This window comes from Indicator indicator, chromosome 17 (genome assembly GCF_027791375.1).
Source record: "Indicator indicator isolate 239-I01 chromosome 17, UM_Iind_1.1, whole genome shotgun sequence".
NCBI classification, from domain to species: domain Eukaryota; kingdom Metazoa; phylum Chordata; class Aves; order Piciformes; family Indicatoridae; genus Indicator; species Indicator indicator.
The window spans coordinates 99,587-119,921 of record NC_072026.1 but is presented as its reverse complement, the minus strand read 5'-3'; the positions used below and the strand labels follow the sequence as shown (position 1 = coordinate 119,921).

The window sequence follows — 20,335 nt, the reverse complement described above, 5'->3', positions numbered from 1 at the left end:
GGCACACTGCTGGCTCATGTTCAGGCGGCTGTCAACCAGTACCCCCAGGTCCCTTTCCACCTGGCTGCTCTCCAGCCACTCTGACCCCAGCCTGTAGCTCTGCATAGGGTTGTTGTAGCGAAAGTGGAGCACCCAGCACTTGGATTTGTTGAATGCCATCATGTTGGACTCTGCCCATCTGTCCAGCCTGTCAAGGTCCCTCTGCAGAGCCCTTCTACCTTCTAACAGATCAACACCTGCTCCCAGCTTGGTGTCATCTGCAAATCTACTGATGATGGACTCAATCCCCTCATCCAGATCATCAATAAAGATATTGAACAGGATGGGGCCCAGCACTGATCCCTGGGGGACACCACTAGTGACAGGCTGCCAGCTGGATGTGACACCATTCACCACCACTCTCTGGGCTCGGCCCTCCAGCCAGTTCCTAACCCAGTGCAGAGTGCTGCTGTCCAAGCCACAGGCTGCCAGCTTGGCCAGAAGTTTGCTGTGGGGGACAGTGTCAAAGGCCTTGCTGAAGTCCAGGTAGACTACATCCACAGCCTTTCCTACGTCCACCAGGCTGGTCACCTGATCATAGAAGGAGATCAGGTTGGTGAGGCAGGACCTGCCCTTCCTAAATCCATGTTGGCTGGGCCTGATTCCTTGGCCATCCTTCAGGTGTGCAGTGATTGCCCCCAAGACAATCTGCTCCAATCTGTGTAGTCAGATTTAATACAGACACAGCAGCTACAAACAAACTGCACAAAGCAAGGTGGCGAATTACAATCAAACCTGTATTTGTGGAAACCCCCAAGTGCAAAATGAACACTTTTATACTATGAAGATACCCACATCTAATCTGACTGTTACATCTTACTCCTATCTATTTTACCTTTAACATCCTTGTAACCAGCTGTTGTGTCCTGGCAGTGCTGCCCGGAAACACCTGCATAAGTTACCAAGAAGTGTGCAAGGAAAGCAAATCAGCTACAGCACAGTGCACATCTGAGCTACAAACACCTGTCAGAAGTGACACCACCTGGGTTAGGAGGTTTGCTCTCTAAGACTACATCCACTTCCAGTTTTCATTTTACTGCCTAAATTAAACTTTCAGTAACTCATGCAAGATCATTTACCAGGTCTAGGCAGACTCTTAGCACAGAAAAGGAAATAAATAAGACAGTGAACTCAGACTCATATTTAAGATCAGCAAAGGTACTGATAGCTGTACCTTGCCTCCATTAACATACTAGGAACACAAAGCCTTACCCAAGATGACAATTGTCATCATTATTACCACTGTTGTCATCAGAGGAAGGCTCTACCAAAGACCAGCAGAGCTGCAGGACTTGCACAAGCATTAGCAAATAAAAGTGCAGAATATAAACTAACAGTGCTTGAGTGTGATGGAAACTTCCACTGCAGCTGCTTTGCTTCTGAGGTGCTTAAAGGCAGTCTTTGTACACAGGCTAGCAACAAGAAGTGTGCTGACAGGATATTACAGGGATAAGGACCCATGGCCTCTCTAAGAATTTGACCAACAAATTTTTGTCATAATTTCTTGAATTAAAATTGTAAACTACAGAAAACATGCAAAAATGATGTGTGGTGGTAAAATACAGTAGCATTTTCCCTGACTTTGTACTTCACCCTCTTTTAACCCTTTCTGATAAACTGCAAAATCTGTGGCTGTTGTAGCTCATCACAGAATCTTTGAATGTTAAGGGTTGGAAGGGACCTCCAGAGGCCATCCAGTCCAACCTCCCTGCAAGAGCAGGGTCACCTTGGGCAGGTCACACAGGAACACATCCAGATGGGTTTTGAAAGGCTCCAGAGGAGACTCCGCAACCTCTCTGGGTAGCCTGCTTCAGGGCTCTGTCTCCCTCCCCAAACAGAAGTGTCTCCTCCTGTTGAGATGGAGCTTCCTGTGTTCTAGCTTGTTGCCACTGTTTCATGTTCTATCACTGGGTACCACCAAAATGAGTCTGGTACCTTCATCTTGCTCCCCACCACTCAGATGTTTATAGTTGTTGATCAGATCTGCTCTCAGCCTTCTCTTTTCCAAACAAAACAGCCCCAGGGCTCTCAGTCTCTTCATAGCAGAGATACTCAAGTCCCTCCAGTCACCCTCATAGCCTCCACTGGATTGTCTCCAGCAAGTCTCTGTCTCTCTTGAACTGGGGAGCCCAAAACTGGACACAGTATTGCAGGTGTGGTCTCACTAGAGCAGAGCAGAGGGGCAGGAGAACCTCCCTAGCCGTGCTGACCACACTTTTCTTGATACACCCCTCTCTTGGACACAAGGGCACTTTGCTGTCTGATGCAGAACTTACAGCCCACCAGCCCTCCTAAGTCTTTCTCCATGGAGCTGCTTTCCAGCAGGACCACCCCTAGTCTGTACTGGTGCCTGGTGTTTTTCCTCCCCAGATGCAGGACTCTGCACTTGTCCTTATTGGACTTCATGAGGTTCCCCTTCACCCAGCTCTCAGCCTGTCCTGATCTCCTTGGATGGCAGCACAGCCTGACAGGTGTCAGCTACCCCAGCCCCCCCTCCCCCAGTTTTGTGTCACCGTCTGAACAATGACCCAGCTTCAGGACTACTCAAAGGTATCATCATTATGGCCCATAATGACGCAAGTAAGTCTTTTCTAACGTTTTAATTAAATGTTGATATATAATGTGTCATGGGACTGTTTTTATTTAGTTTTTCCTGCATAGGGCCAGAGACAAGTTTTATCCTTAATCCATTTAATGATCTGCATCACAAATAGATCTGCACTACTGCCCACAATTAATGCCCACTCTGTACAATGGAAATACAGTAGGACTGCTAAATCAGGAATACACAGCAGAAATCATCTACAAGTGTCATCTCGCCAGCCCCTTCACTTCTCATCAATTCAGCACCTTCTCTCTCAAGGCACCTTTTAATATTACAGTATTCCCCATAAAACTAATTTGGTTACTCTAAAACAGACACCTCATATTTTTTATTCAACCATTCTACTACACAGACAAAATACCTGCAAGAAAAACAGGACTGAGTGCACAAGGTGCATTCACTTGCAGATTTTAAAAAGTAAAATTACCCATTAGAAGACATTATCCTCTCAAATAATCAGAACCAGTAGCATGAGCATAAATTGGGAAAGTTTTTTTACTTCCACATCTTAAAGACCATTACAGACATAACTGATGGCTTCAGAAATGAAAGTATTCCTTCCTTGATATCATGGGATTTTAGAGGCTAGAAATGTCCATGAGATACAGTAGTGATACTCATTCTTGTGATTGCTTAAAGCAGACCTTAAACAGCATTAGTCAAAGATAATTAACAGATTTTGAGCTGTATGCAATTTGGTTTAGACATGAACTCGATGAATGAAAATAGTTTGTAAATAGAAACATTTTGTTCCAGGTGGTGGTAAAGCAGGATGGACTAAACTCTTATAATAGTGAGAGGGAAAAAGAAGAATGAGGGGGCTGGGGGAAGACTCAGGCATCCAAGAAAAAAAGTTATTCTACCTATCTTTGAAACAATGATAATTAGGACCAGCTAACATAACGAGCACGGACAAAAGATGACAATAAAATGTGCCACTGGCCTAATGGTGAAGCATGTGAGAAAAGTCATTAAACTTCATCTCAATCAGGCCCATTAATATCACACCAGTCCACTGTGCCCTACAGCCTACCAGAAAATAAAAAATTAAAGGACAGCTTCAAAGCTCTGTGATCATACAAAAATACTAGGGAAGAAAGGAGAACGTAAAGATGAGTTTCAGTGGATTCAATAGAAAAGAGGAAATAAAGGAAGGAAATAGATTAGTAATCCTATACATTGACTGCTTTCTGATTGTAGGAAATTCCTGGCCATATGCCTACCACCTATAAACCAATTTTTTCTTTTCTTACTGAAAAATTAAGATGGCATTTGATAGTCAGACCTGTCCTTGAAGCAAACGAACTAGGAAAAATGTGTGGCAGCATTACAAAATTATTAGCACTTCTCATTTAAATGGAAAAATGAGGAAAAAAAATCCAAACTCATTCTGCTCTGCATGACAAATATGCGAATATCTCAAATATGAGGCGTTAGACATCCCTGGAAACTTCTCACGTTGCCATCTTCACAACTATGAAAGAATTTGATTCATATGGCACAGTTTTAGGTTATGGTTTTATTGAGGTAACCCAATTTTCCCATCAGAAATCCTATGAAAGATAGCATGATATTCTATACAGTATATATAACAGTGCCCTTTATGATACAGAGTAATTTAAACAGTCCATTATACAGCTCTCCCCAGATTTTTGTAACCCATGTACCAGTGACAACAAGCACAACGGACATCTAATCACAACCTAAAATACTGAAAATATTAAATACAAGAGATAATAGTATTTCTGATATATAATGAATTATGCTAAGTAAAGTACAAACATCGATCTCTTAACATTGACTGCAAGCAGAATATTCAGTGGTACAACTGTAACAGCTGCTTAACTTGATGGACCTATCAAGTCTTTCACCATTCATCCTTCAGCACATACTCATGGTTTGAAACTCCCATTCTAACAATAAAAAGAACAAATCCATTTTTTTAAGTAACACCATTTCCTTCTACCCCTCCTCCAAAGTAGTGTACTTCTAAAATAAAGTAAATTAAAAAAAAAACACCATAAATTCAATTAAGTTGTCTGGCAGGTTGGAAGTTTGAGAGATGTTTGAGATAATATGCATATACTTTACTAATATGTAAGAAAAGAACAATGAACAGAGGGAATTTAACTATTCTGTTACCACTGGAGAACAATCTGTAGATGAAAGTAAAGCATTTCAGTAGGGAATGTCATGGTTTGTCTCTTCTATCAAAAGCCCTGGGCAGTGCAGGCTACCACAGGGGATGTCAAACTGGCTAATGAGAGAGATGTATCCAGTGACTGCAGTTCTGCCTCTTCACAACATTTCTCTTATCATGGATGGTAGCCACAATCATTCCTCTCTGCTGCCTGGAGAAAAAAAACAACAAGAAGCAACTTACCTACTTAAATTATTCCATCACAACAGGTAAAATCTGAAAGGTGCAAAAGAAAGTGCAAAAGAGTGCAAGTAACCTGAATTCCTTAACACAGACAAAACTATGTACAGACTGTGAGAAACAAAAGCTCCTTTGAATTAGGAACATTCCAAGTAAACAAGATTCTTGTTTGAATGTGCAGTGCTTATATACCATCAACCAGGTCACACTTACCACACATTTCACAATGGGTGTCTGACTGATTCACACCTTGTAAGAAAACATTAAATAAAATAAAAAGCATTTATGGTGCTTACTTGAAAGCAAGTTTTGTGAATTCCTGTAAAAAGTACATGCCAGCTGTCAATCTATTTGGAGACGTCGTCCCTACTGGTAAATTACCATGCAAGGTGTGTGTGGCAGATGGCAGTCAAAGGCCTTGTAACAAGTCAACTAACCAGTCTGTTAGCTCCTTAAATTTCCAAACAATACAGGTGGCACAAGCTCCACATTTGTAAAATCTGCTCTGGCAGCCTTTTCCCCTGTCAGCAAAGCTGCTTACAAATGCTTCTCACTTGATAATGTACTTGTGAAACAAATCTGTTGGACTGGAAAACCAGACTGGTTTATTAGTCAAGGAACGGGAGAGGTTAGAGTTCACATATTGTGAAAAAGCTGGAACCACACACTGGGCTTCAAACACTTATTTTCAGAAGCACAGAGAGAAATAAGCTGATTTTTGACAGAGCACACTATACAATGCAGCTGATGAACAGTGGAACTACAAAAAGTGAAGCTGACAGCGGCATTTTAGCCCATTCCCACAAATTTCAAAGGTTGCTAGGAAATGAGGAATGATCTCCTTAATTTGATTTGCTTAATTTGCTCTAGCAGAATAGGTGAAATCCGCAGGAGCTGAAATTATATATAATGATACAGCAAGATATGATGGTGTGAAAAAGGCTTCAGTTAATCCCAATTGTGTGATAAATTGCAGCCACGTGGTGCCAGAGTAAATGTCCTTTTCACCCGGAGAAAAGAACTTACTGCTTGAAAAGCAGTTCCACGGTGACAGCCAATGATGACTCTGAACAGCAAATACACACTTCTGATTCCTGAGCTACACAACAGTTAATGAGGACTGGAGCAATGTGACTTACATACATCATCTCCCTCTTTCCTTATAGTATAAAGTTTGTAAAAAGCCAAATATTTCTCTGGAAACTCTTCTTCCTTATCACTTTACAGAAATCCCAGAAAAAAATATTTTCTGCACCAGTTCAGCATCACTGGTGACAATATAAAGAGTCATTTAGCAGAACTGGTAACAGCCAAAAGGAATGAATTTTACTGCAGAAGATGATGTTCTGTGTTCTTCCATCTGCACAAGATCTACTGGCATCATTAGCAGACCATGACACTTTCTCTGTAAAGAAAAAAATCATCTTCCATAAAAAAAGATTATATATCCATCTCTTCATGAATCTCTTTTGTTTAATACTTTTATAAATGATGGCAATTTCTTCCTACAGTAAAATAGATGTGATTTACATACAGAATGTATAAACATAAATGGTTATGTACTCACACAACTCTAGACTGCTGTTACAAACGAAAAGCAGCAATTGCACAGGGGTAAAGAACATCTTGAGCAACAGAAGCTGCCTGGAGATTCTTGTGGCAGTTTGACAAAAGGACTGTTCTGCAATCACTGGCACTGCCACGTAGCCAGAGGATTGCATACAGACAGGCTACAGTGCCTCCATCAGATACGGATCCAAATGGTTTTCAACTTGCAGACACCAGTGCTCCGAACCTGACCTTGCCTTTCTTCAGAAGCCAGGGAACAAGTACTAAATGGAGGCTTACTGCTTTTGCAAATTCATGGCACTTTCACTTTAGCATCTTTCACAGAGCTTCAGGAGCTGTCACTTGGTCCCTGTTACTTGGAAAAGTATCCTTCCCCCTTTTAGCTGAGACTGGAAACTTGTTTTACTCATTTAACACTTGAGGGCAGCATGCCTGTCTGAAAGCAAAGAGGTGAATCCTTTGGAGTTACCAGAAGACAGGTAAAGGATAAGGAGATGGCACTGACAAGCTCAGGACTAAGAAGTACAAATACCAATTCTATATGTGTTTTTAAGTCATAGCTTATACTGTGCTAGAGAGAAGATTGTGATTCTAGTTCTTTTATTTTAAAATATGCAAGGAGTGGAAACTAAATAGAAGGGACAGGCAGACACTGATTGCCAGATAGCACTTTGCTGGATTTGGAGATTACCAGGGTGTGCCTGTAGTGTCTAATGGGAGACTGCAAGCAGAAGGAAGGCAGGAGAATGACAATCTCCAAACAATAGGATTAAAGTGCTCTATGCAGTTAGGACTATAAAATATTTGAATAATCCTTTCAAAGTTGTAATGGAGAGGGTAGTAAATTAGATTTTCGGAGAATCAGAGTATATGGAAATAGTATCACTTTCAAAAATACTATTAAACTTAATGAGCACACAGGTTTGCCAGTGAGGAGGGAGAGGGTTGTGGATTTCTTTTTAATTATCTCAAAATATAATTCTCCTTGAAAAAAAAATACCAAAAATATACAGAACGTTGATTTTATTTTGTTGTTGACTGCAAGTATAAAGGTAAGCTTTCTACACTCACTGAAGAAATTTACAGTAGATGAATGCTTCCAGGCACTACTACACCAGAGTTAACATCCACTGAGAAACAGTCCCCGTTCCAAGCAGAATGGATCAAAAGTGGGAGTGAGGAAGCTTGATAGGTCAGTTGCAAGTGAGGAACAGAATCAGATTCAATCTTACCTGACTTCTTAGGGTAAATCTCAATGAAACAATGTAAGAACCAGAACAGATTGCACTGAAATGAAATTCTGATCATTATTAACAATATTTTAGCTCTTTCCTTGTGAACCGATTCAATTAATTTATCCAGGAAAACTAAAATGGGAAAACATAACGGCCATGTTCCTTCTGAATTGGTTGTGTGAAGGCTTTGACAAACACCAGAGTCAGTGCAAAGGTGACAGAAATGAAGAGCCAGCAGCAGAGGAAGAGAAACAGAGGGAAAGGCAGATATGGAGATTTACAACTGTGTATTTTCATGCTGGTGAGTTATTAGATCAACTAAAACGTCCTACAGATCTTTAACCTCAGTGAGGAGCACATTTCATTGTACACAGGAGTAAGAGTAAGAATTGTTAGGGAATTTCTGAGCCATATCTTCTCTCCTGAAACCTCTTTTTAATAAGTCCAAAGGTAGGTAACAGTTCAGTTGATTGCCATTGTGCTCCAAACATAAACATGAACACATTACTGCACTCAAAATTTTGTTTTTTCTGCAGTTTTTCCTTTTTTTTTTTTTTTTTTTTTTTGTGTGTGTGTGAAAACTAATAATTGTGTGCCAGGAAATGCTGCTTTTCTACATGCTGTTTTTACATCTACACATGCTACATGCGGAGGTAACTAAGCCACAAAGTGTGGTGTAGCTCAGCCATGCCTATCAGGCTCTGATGGCTCAACTGCATTAGAATACATACCTTGATATTAACTTGCACAACTGTTTTCAGTAGAAATCAGCCTGCCTAATGTCTGCCTGTTTGCCAATTGGCGTTCAAGCTACATAGTGCCCCAAGAGTTCAAAGGCTCAGCTATGTCCACTACAATTTCAGTCTTTGAAGAACTTGCTAAGGAGACTGGGGGAAAGATAGAATGGAGAAACAATAGAGTGGTCTGCAAGCATCATGTTAACTGACGTCAAATTAAGTTAGATGTGCTCAGGAGTTAGATCAGTCTGTGCAGACCTCTGCGTATTTCCAAGGACAGAGATCTAATCAACCTCTTTCTGAAACCTGTACATGAGAAGATATGTCTATTGATTTATTTATCAATTACTGCTACTGCCAGGAGGCTAAGTAAACAGAAAGCACGTTCCACACAGGAAGTCCCTAAGCCACAAAGGCCTGACATTTGGAAGAGTACCTAGAAGCAGTATGAAATATGCTCACCCTCTGCCATAGGCATCTACTGCTGACGATTGCTGTGGAAAAGATAGATCTTTCATGTAATCCATCACAGATGCTCTAAGTTTTTAGCTATTATGCAAGCAGTGACATATATTTGAGTTTTGTGCCCTGGAATTCTCTTCCTGAATTTTCAAGTAACACTTCAAGTCTCTAATTATGTTGTTCAGATGTTGTTTTGCTAAGAAATTGATTCTAAATGCAAAAATTTCTCAAGAAACACTAAATATCCTTACTGTGTAACAGCTGTGACTGCTGTTTTTAGACACAACTGTGAAATGTGATCAAGAGCAGAATTTTGTTTTCACTGTGCACTGAAGAGAGATTTCAGGTATATACAAATTAAAGCATTTGATTCCTCATTAATATATACCCATGTGACCCACAGCTGAAAGAGCAACTAAATATAGAAGATGACATTTAAAAGCACATCAGGAACTTCTAAAAGACTTCAGTGATGTTTTCACAACTTTTTGGAGAAGAATGCTAATGATAAGAAACAGTATCAAAAAAATTATGCTCAATCCTGCTCATTTCCTAAAAATCAGAATTAGATTCCTCTGTACTATTAAATTCAGATCTTTAGAGCTGTGTATAAAACGATTCTTTATTCAACACTGGATAATCTCTTCAACATTTTCTCCTTATCCAACATACACGAACTACCTCCTGATGAATACAGAAGTTTTTAAAACAGTATTTAACAGCAGGCCATATTCAATAAAACCATTTCAGTTCTTATGTTGAAAGAGGGAAAGGATGTTACTCTGTTCCTGCCATGAAAGGTATGTTATTTGCTTACATAAAGATGTATGCAAACTTCATTCACACATAATAAACTCACATGTTGTCAGACATATATATCCAACTGAACCAAGCAACATCTTCTTGATAACATCTAATGCTTTCCCTCAGACCTTCACCATAAATACTATACTAATGCTTGCAAAGTTTCTAAAAATATCCATTTAAAAAAAAGTGGCTGTATACAGAGAGGAGAAATATGTGCCATTTCTCTTGGGTTTTGGAAGCCTGCTTCCCAATGAAGGAAAAAGTCCATCACATGAAATAATTGAAGAGATTACATATATGCAAGAAGCAGATTAATTTAAAAGAAAGGAGGCTGTTCAGGAAGCATGACCATTGCTCCTCAATGTATGAGCAACACCAAGAAGCACAGGTTCTAACCAGCTTACTTCTAAAAGAGGTGACACACACAGGTTGTGCCATCCCTTCCTTTCTCCAAGTTCCCAGCCTTATGGTGGGGATCTAACAGGCAGACTCTTTTTTGACTAGCTCAAAAAGTTTTGTCATGATAAAAATACCTGCACATACTGGAGGCCTATCTCAGCCCAAAATAGAAGCAAAACACAACAGCACTGCCCATCCAGCAGGCAACACGTAACACTTGAAATTGTTACAGCAATTCCCTTTCTGCTGTGCAGTACCATTTCCCGTGCTGTCTCTCACCAGAACTGCTCCATCAAAACAAATGTATGAAAGCATAGACTCACATACTGACAAAAAGAACATGGCAAAGAAATAAAAACCTCCTGTCAAAATACGATTCTAAAACAAACAAACCAAGCAAATCCACCACAAAACTGACAAAACTATTGAAAGCAACATCCAAGAAAGGAACTGGAAAAGGCATCTTAGAAAGGCACTCAGAAAGAGCCAAAATGAAAAATTTTGCAAGGTTTTGTTTTTATATCAAAATTATATTGCAGGAAAGAACCAAATTATTTCAACCTTCAAAATATTTTTCTATGATCAAGATCATCATTCATGGCTGAACAGTGACTATGACACCAACCTAAGGAGTCGTAGTTTGTATGACATTCTTTATGGCCCAGCACAGTTAAACAAATATTAAACAAAATCACTGACCAAAATAATACCTTGGCAAATGTGAGATTACAAATAATCAGAATGATACATTATTATACTTCTAAGGAACTATAATTTGAATGAATCATTTATATATTTAATGTTATTTATGACTCAGAGGAAGAGCTGCACACCAGGACTCCTCAAACGACTGTCGGTTTGTATAAACGGCCACAAGCCATGTCAAACACACACCAAAAAAATCCAAAAAGTTCTATAGCTATAACCTTACTTGAGCACAAAAATAAATGTTCGGTTTGAAATTTTCCTGTATTTTAAACAAAGCAGAATTCAAGCCAGTTGTTTCATGTCGAAACATTTTAGAGTCTGAAAATAGCACAAAGAGAAAATAATGATGATGAAGATTTTGCTGAAGAAAGAGTTGGCAGACAACAGAATGGATCTAAACAACACAGCGTGAAATGTGAGTAAGGAAGATGGTGGCCAAAACTGAAAAGGAAGACATTTAAAGTAAAAAGAATGTAATTTCATTATGGCAAAATTAGAGTAATTTAGCCTCTCAGCTAAGCATCAGAGACTTAAATAAAAACACTAGACATTTTAAAACAATTAATTCTCCATGATTTTTCAGTAAGTACATAGAATACGCTCTCAAATTCCTCAGAACATGGTCTGGAAAAGGAATAAGAAAATCTCTTGTAAGTATGTTACAGTCTGACACCTTTTCTTCTCAAGAATAAAGATTTTCTCTAAGCAGAACTGAAGGAAGTGGTTTTGGGGGCACAGCAGCATATGCTCACTTGGAGAACAGGGTAACTTTTTGGGAAAAAAATCAATTTTTATTCTCAGAGGCCTGAGAAAAAACCCAGACAAAAAGCTACCACCAGCAACCAAAGAACCCAACCAATCAAAACATTGGATCAGCACAGTACCTTCCTCTGAACTGAAATGACTGCTTTTACTTTGAGAGATCTGCTTCAAAGCTCTGTAAATTAGCTTAAGCTCAACAAGAACAAAATTAGAGCAGGATTTTACCTGACTATCATCCTAGATAATTTCTTATAAATGCTGCTCAGCTAAAACTCTTCATCCACAAGTATAGTATGCTGGTTCCTAGAAACTCATTCTCACAGTGCATGTGCTGTTGCTTTAGAAGACACAGAATCAGTGTCTCATTCTTCTCAGGGATGGCTCTGACTGGCTCTGTGAGCTGTGACAAAGCTTGCTCTATACCATTAGGCAAAAGACTGAAAAGTGACTAGCAAAAAAACAAGGCCCATAAATTATGTACAGTGACAGCAAATCATGAAAACTGCATCCACAGTCATACTTATCTAATATTAAATCAAGTATCTCTGAAGACTTTTATCCTGAACAAATCAGAACAATACAATTTTGACTATACTAGTTTACACAGTAAAATTAATTACCCCTGTTCTACTGCACTGAAAGTCTAGATGTAATAAAGTAGCTAATTAACCTATTCATGACAAATACCAAACAAGCCAACGTTTTTTGTAATGATCAAGACAATTCCATTTTTGCCTTAGTGTGCAGGCTTGTTTGCCCAACTCAATTGGAGATCATCAAAATTACTTACAATACGCTGTCTAGCAAAGCATGACAAAATTAGTCTGCTACAACCAATTAATTGAACTTAATAAAGCTTTTAAATTTTTTTAATATCATTTGTTTGGGGTTAACAATGTAGTCCTTTTTTGGCTAGGAGGAATAATTAATTTTTTTTAAAAAAAGAAAATTAGATTTTAAGTGTGTTAAGACAGACCAATGACTCTCCCTAATGGGTAAACAGTAAATTATTATTGAAACCCAGTACTTAAAACATTAATTTATTTCTCTGATAAAGCCTTTTGCCTACACATGGTGATGTATATATACAGAGAGCTTGCAGGCAGGATCACATATTACTAAGGCTGATTGCTGAATTGCTTCTCGGCAAATATGTACTAATTAAAATTAATATTCATAAATAAATCCCTCTTGTCTTTCCTAACAGAGAGCAATCTGACCATCATTCTGTGACTATAGCTCTATGTAGTTTAATGCCACGGTATTGTAGTTGATTAGCCATAGTCAAAAATAGCTGATAAGTTAATTCCTTTAATAACAAAGTCAATGCAATTAACATTCAGATATTCAAATGAAATCATGCCGTGTTCATCGAAATTAATTAATGCATAGAAATTCTAACAGAATTGCTCAACTCCTTTCTTCTTTCTTAATACAAAGCAAACAATGTATTTACTGCTGTGAACCCTTTTGAATTGTTCATTAATGTCAGCAAAACTCCTACTCTCTACGCCTTAACATCTCTACTTCCACCTGAACAACTTTTAGTTTTAGAATGAGTCAGATGGTTGCAAACATTAAGGAGCTACGCATGGTTGCATTTAGGAGGCAACATGTATTGATTCAGAAAGAGAACCGTTATGAGTATCTTCACACAAAATACTTCTTCAACAAGGTGTAAATGTTCCAAAACGGTTATCTTCAAAAACAGCTTCTTCAGTTGGTGTCCAACAGAAACTGCTGATGGAGTGACTCAGCCATGTTCAGCTCACTGCCCTCCGGGGAGTATATATTTGGGCAGTCACCAAAAATACACTTGGGCAAGGAATTACTCTTACAGCCTTTTAATCATGTTTTCTATGTTTTATAGTGACAAAGCATCACCTGCCAACTCAAAGTCTTGAGCGGCAGGAAAAATTAATCGTACTTTTTCTCACTGCTCTGTTAGGCTTACACTGGATTGAAAAACATTAATAGGAACAACTTCAATAACAAAGACCATAGAAGTGAAAACCAAGATCTTGTTTCTCCTTTAAGACTACGTTCCTCTGAGAGGCAAGAACACAAATTTACTCTGGTCAGTTATCCCAGACTATGCAGAATAAAGCATCATACCTCGACAGCAGGAAGAAAAGTGTCAAAACTGTATTTACTGAACGATGACAATAATACCACATGCAGCAACCACGGAGATATGATAATTTCAGTGTTTCTAATAAAAACCTTTTCCAACCCAATGCATCCTATGATTCCAAATGTCTCTGTTTCTGAACTGTATTGATGTGACCTACACTCATGAGTGTAGTCATGCAGCCCACACTGCATTTTTACTTTGCGTACGGACACATGTCATCCCCAGGGCAGCAAGTCAATACTGACAGTTCACCAAAAAGTACCTGGAGCATGGGCACACAGAGCTGGAACCTTCCTGCAGCAGGACATGTCTTGGGCAGGCACACTGATGCAGGCATGTGCTTATGGACCTATTAAAGGATTCTGAGACGAAACTTTGACGCAATTCTAGTATGAAGACAATTTGGATTTAAAAATGGCTTTGAGACTATACTAATACACAGGATAGATGTAATTTGGACTATATCTTGAACCTCTGACGTACTTCACAGCAGCAGCTGATAAATAGACCAAATATCAACCAGAGCTTTCACTCGAGAGTGCTCTCGTCTTACTTTGCTTTGATAAAATGGGTACACTCAACATGCTGTGCAAGGCAGTTTTTATGGACAGCTTTCCAGGCTCTGATTCACTGCACAACATGAGCCAACAAGATGTCACAGGGTGGCTCAGTACTCTTTGAAAGAATAGTGCTATCAATACAAGTACTGCACCAGAAAGTTGTGTTGAAATCAAAAGCAGACCTATGGCCGGATTTTCTGGTCACACATAAGCTTGGGGAGCTTGAACACCATCACCGTGGCTTGGATTTTTGTCCGAATATTGACACTTGAGTGGCTGATAAACAACATGGCAAATGCTCTTTTTATGGCATTAAGATCAATCCCACTCTCCCTCAAGAATTCCTGTTGGCTCAGTTGAGTGAAAACAGTACAAATAATGACTGATGTCATAAGAAAGCACACTGGCTTAATCGTCAATCTAGGCAAAACTAAGCATTGAGTTTAATTTGATTAACCACTATGCAACTTTTAACTCTTACAAGCACCTCTGCAGTAGCCTCTTGTTGCGGTCAGGGGGAGGCTTATTTATTAATTACCCTCACAACGATAATTAATAAAATAATATGACAAATGGGTATTAATAAAATAGCAACCCTTTATTTATGAAATATGCCATAATCCGTTAAAAGGATTGTTTGTACAGTTGGAAGATATATTTACAAAGGATTATGCAGTCTCGAGGCAAATACAAACTATTATATGCAAATTAGGAGGCAACGACTTGGAAAGAGAAGGTCCCCAAGAGCAGTTAGCACTCAGTTACGGCAGTGAGGAGGTTCAATAAGAACCGTTAAACCCAAAGGGCAGTGAATGAGTTACTCACAGCTATTTTCACCCATGTACGGGATGCTGCTGCTGCATTGGCTTTGGGGGCGCTCTTGTAGGTGCAGCACAGGAGATGAAAGAAAGGTTTACTGTGTGGTCCCAGGCTGCTCTGGCTTCAGTGGACGGCAGGCAGTTAACAACGCTCTTGGCGATGGGCGCTTGCGTGGTTCCTGGGTAAACTGAGGCACGGCACAATTCTGGTGGCAAAGGGAAGCAGGCTAGGTGACTCTGGTTTTCTAGGCTCTTGACTTCTCCGACTTGCACGTGTATGGCTCGTGGCTTTATCCCAGGCTCTGGACCAGACATTCGAGGCAGGGCAGGGCAACTCGAGGCGGTGAGGCTTGAAGCAAGGCTTGGCTTCAGCAAGCTTGAGCAAGGCTTGAGCAGATTTGAGCAAGGCAAGGCTAGGCTACCTAGCCACTTGTATATATACAAAACGCCAGAGGTCAATTGGTCCAAAGGGGCACTGAAGCTAACATGTAGCTGCCCAATGGAAAGCGTTCTGCCAGGCTATGACCGTAAAAGGCAGAAGCAAGGACCTTGTATCTGGGAGAGCAGTGGTCAGCTATGTGCTCTGACCCCAGATAAGCATCTTGTTTACCAGACAGGCAAGGGACCTGTCCCCTTTGTTCCTTTTCCCACGCTGCCCTGTTTTCCTGCAGTAAAGGAGGGGAGAGAAAGGGACCTGTCTAGACATCTTAAGGCCTGTCTGGATTTGTACTGGGCCATGTGTCATGGCCCTACCATCACACCTCTTTGACCAGATGCCCCACCCAATGCCAGCACACACTGCCTGGGTGTGGAGATGTATGGGGCCCATGGATGGGGGATGCCCATGGATATGAGTAATAAAACATTTTGCCTTTTTATTGCAATCACACATGCCCTTACATCCACATACCAGGATCAATACCAGGTTAGAAACAGTGTTGTGGGTTATTTGAAGACTATGCTAATAATTAGATGACAACAACATTTCTGTAAAGGTAAAGCTATAGATTTTAAGACTCTTATGTTATATACTAATAAGACAAGAGCAAGGAAATTGCATTCATAGAATCATAGAATTGTTAGGGTTGGTAGGGACCTCAAGGATCATCTAGTTCCAACCCCCCTGCCATGGACATGGACACCTCACTCTAGATCAGGTTGCTCAGAGCCACATCCAGCCTGGCCTTAAAAACCTCCAGGGATGAGGCTTCCACCACCTCCCTGGGCAACCTGTTGCAGTGTCTCATCAACCTCATGTGTAAAACCCTCAGTGTAAAACTTCTTCCTAACATCCAATCTGAATCTACCCACTTCTAGTTTTGCCCACTTCTAGTTTTGCTCCATTCCCCCTAGTCCTGTCACTACCTGACATCCTAAAAAGTCCATCCCCAGCTTTCTTGTAGGCCCCCTTAAGATACTGGAAGGCCAAAATAAGGTCTCCTTGGAGCCTTCTCTTCTCCAGACTGAAGTAGCCCCAAATACAGAATTAGTGCATAGATGAATTTCAAGATGTGCAGCTTCTCTCCTGCAATCCGAACACAGCAATCCTACTTTTTCCATTCAGAAGCCACTGTCAAATCTACATATTAGGACCTGGTGTGCATTACCTACTAAACAAGCCTCCTCTTCAGATTAACTTTCCATTCAGTGACACACAAATCCAGTATTAGTTATTTTTCCACTGTAATGGTTTAGCAAAAGGGCTAAGCTGCCTGCTCCCCCAACACAAAAGTGAGGGGAAGAGTAACACACAAAACTCAGGGTTGAGATAAGGAGATAAGAGTTTAATATAACATGAGATATCATGAGCAAAAGGCATAATTACGTTAGTCAATAATCTAATTAATCTAATAATATATAACATAATGCATGTCTAATAATCTAATACTAGAATGCATGGTTACCTTATCTTAGCCTATCTGCAGAAGCAGCAGAGTGAAATACAGGAAAAAAACCAGCATAAACCAGAAAGTCAACCCCAGCATAAACCAGAAAGACAACCACACACAGCTACCTGACTGCCACACGCCTTGCCTCGACCCCTGCGCAAAAAAGGCCACAGCCAAGAAGCCAGAACCCAGAAGCAGCAAGCAGCACAGGAAGCCTCCCACGTTTCAATCTGAACTTCAAGCCCCATCACACCTTGCTCCAGTTAGCACTTCCACTTTTTGAAGCTGGCAGGACTGCGGCACGGTGTGAATAACAGCAGCAGGTTCAACTTGATCCATGCCATGCACTGAGACTCCTAGGTCTTTCTAGGTCTAATTCATCCTGTCCTGGCACCTCCTGCAAACCAGATGAGAGGAAGAACTTTCAGGAAGTAAGAAAAAGCAGTGCTGAACTATTCCTGCTGGGAAAAAATTGAACATTTAAGGCTTCTACCTCCAGCTCAGTTTGTAACTTGAAATATAACTTCATTATCACTTTATAGCAGAAATGCCCTGTTACCTAACTACTACTTTGTTTGTACACTCTTAAATGTTGTAGTTTATGGTATGAAATAACTGATCCTTACTTAAAAGATTTTTCTCCTTCAGTAAATCCCATCTAGGATAACTGTGTCATCAGCAACTCTCATCTTCAGCAAAATGATTTTACTGCTTCCCACCAACTACTCAAAATGTATGGGCTATCCCTTATCATTGAAATAACCCAAAATGATGCATCACAGTATGATTCAGCAAGAGTACAGTAACAAACAGAACTACCTTAAGGGAACCCAGTTTTTAGAAAACAGATTCAAAGAATGTGAGAATAGTTAAGTCTGCCACAAAATTCTGATTTGAAAACTAAATACTTCTTCATTCAAACAAGGGAGAAGCAATTTCCAGTAAGAAACTTGTTTCTCAATTACCTTACCCATACAATTCAACTACAGAAGAAAATGTCACACTGTTATTTTGAAAGCATTTGACAAATAATTCCACACTGATCATGGCAAAAAAAAATATAATGGCAATTCTATGAAATAGTTTTCCAGTGAAGAACCATTTCACAAGTAAAATACTTAACTGTGTTTCTACTGGTTTTGTGTTATGGCTTCTCAAATTCTTCTGCAATCATTACAGCTTAGCTTGATTAAACTTTGTGTTATCTGTAGAAAGTTGGATTGCTCTTCTGCTAATGCATTTTGGTAGAACAGAATGACTTAAAAGAATTCCTAGTAACTGACTACAGTCCTGCTGTCTCAGAATGGTTTCTTTCCATTACCCTTCCTTCACAGACTGGTCTAAAAAATGCAAAGTTCATGAAAAAGCACAGAATCTGCTTGCCTTGTTTTTCTTTTCTTCCCAGAAGGAGGAGTGAAATGAAGGAGGACTCTATTTGCTGTAACTGAGACATTTGAAGCTCATCTTTGGAAAAACCACCAATAACTGAATTTTATGGAGACAGCTAACGCTCATGGTAAACTGACATCTTTTCTACAAGATTCTTCACCTATACCCCACTGCTCTCTCAGTGAAGAGGTCCAGGTTATTTGCAATGGTCAAGACATGAAATAGCTTTGGCTCACAGATTTTTGTTTACATTGTGAAAGCGTAAGAAAATGAAAATCTCTAGAAATCTGGAAATCATTGTTTATACAGACTAGAGGTTGGTAGTTCCTCTTTCCCAAAACTTCTCATGCAAATGCTACTCTACATCAGAAACTATGAGCAGAAATGGGGGAATGGAACAAAAATAGAAATGGGTAGCTTCAGATTAGATATTAGGAGAAATTTTTCACCATGAGGGTAGTGAGACACTGGAACAGGTTGTCCAGGGAGATGGTACAAGCTTCATGCCTGGAGGTTTTTAAGACCAGGCTGGATGTGGCTCGGAGCAATCTGATCTAGTGTAAGATGTCCCTACCCATGGCAGGGGGGTTGGAACTGGATGACACTTGAGTCCCTTCCAGCCCTAACATTCTATGATTCTATGAAAAAGGCAGCCATTATCTCTTCAACACAGTAAGAGGCACGTTAAGTGTGATTCATTCCCTGACAATGTGCAGAAAAGTGATGCGCCACCACTTCTGCTGTTCAGTTTGTGGGCAAATGGTAGGAGAGCTGTTCACGCAGAGGTGGAAAAATAATCCTCCCCTTTTTTTTTGATTTTTGTAAACTGGAAGGTAAGTTCTTACATAGCAGCTGAGCTGACACTATTGGATGTGGCTGTCACATTGATGTGCCACAGAATTCTCTGCCCAGCAGCACAGTGCCCAAAGGGCAATGCTAACACATAGTAACTTCAGAGCCACAGTAACTTCATAATAAATACATTTCTCTATACTGCAGGATAAGATTAAATGCCCACCAAAAAAAAAAAGCTAAATGTAGACTTCCATAGTTATGATGGAGATGATGTTAATTACATTTTGACAGGCTGACCATGACAAGGCAGCTTTAAGGCTTCCACTATAACCCACTGCAATCCCAAAACATTTGAAAGCATAAAATTGGTTCTTAATGTTGGAAATCAAGCTGCTTAGCTTATTCGTATCACATTCACTGATTTTCCTTAAACCCCATCTCTCACCCTAATCTTGGATTAGGGTGCACACTGCCTGCCTTCCTTGGTGTACTTGAAGGGCCTGCATCTACACAGAAAAACTTAAGAGCCTGACCATAAAGACTAAAAACAAGTAAAAACAATCTTTTTTAAAAAATGTGATAATAGATGCGATTCTATAGCTTTGAGTATTTGACATAAATAATCCTGGCGATGTCAATGTCACACTCTAATAAGAAAGCCTTCGGTACAAATTATGCAACATTCTCATCAAAATATTTGCAAAGCAAAAGAAAAGTCTCTGTGCAAGTGAGTTACTGGCTTGTACTAAGTATAATGAGAAATAATATAAATAATTTATTTCTTCCATTACAAAGATGTGTAGCAATGATACACACTGCAGACAAGCAAAGTTTAAGATCTCAATCAATAATGCGCTGTTCTTTTATATCTAATGAAAGCAAATAAAGTCACCTGAGTTGTTATAAAGTAAGTAATTACTGAGGCTGAAAACCAAAGCAACTTCAATTATCCCTTTATTTCAAGCATTTGAAGTGATTAGTTATTCTTTCAGATTCTATTAAGACATTATTGCTGCTTTATTGCCAGTAAAACAGCATGTTTTCAAG

General features: G+C 39.7%; 1 long non-coding RNA gene across 1 annotated transcript in view; it reads right to left on the bottom strand.

Moving 5' to 3' along the window:
• Positions 1–4,963: 4,963 nt before the first annotated feature.
• Positions 4,964–20,335, bottom strand: part of LOC128972509 (uncharacterized) — a 29,525-nt gene continuing 14,153 nt past the window's right edge. The window contains exon 4 of the long non-coding RNA XR_008489271.1: positions 4,964–4,995. This is a non-coding gene — a long non-coding RNA (uncharacterized LOC128972509). The remainder of the gene's footprint in view (positions 4,996–20,335) is intronic.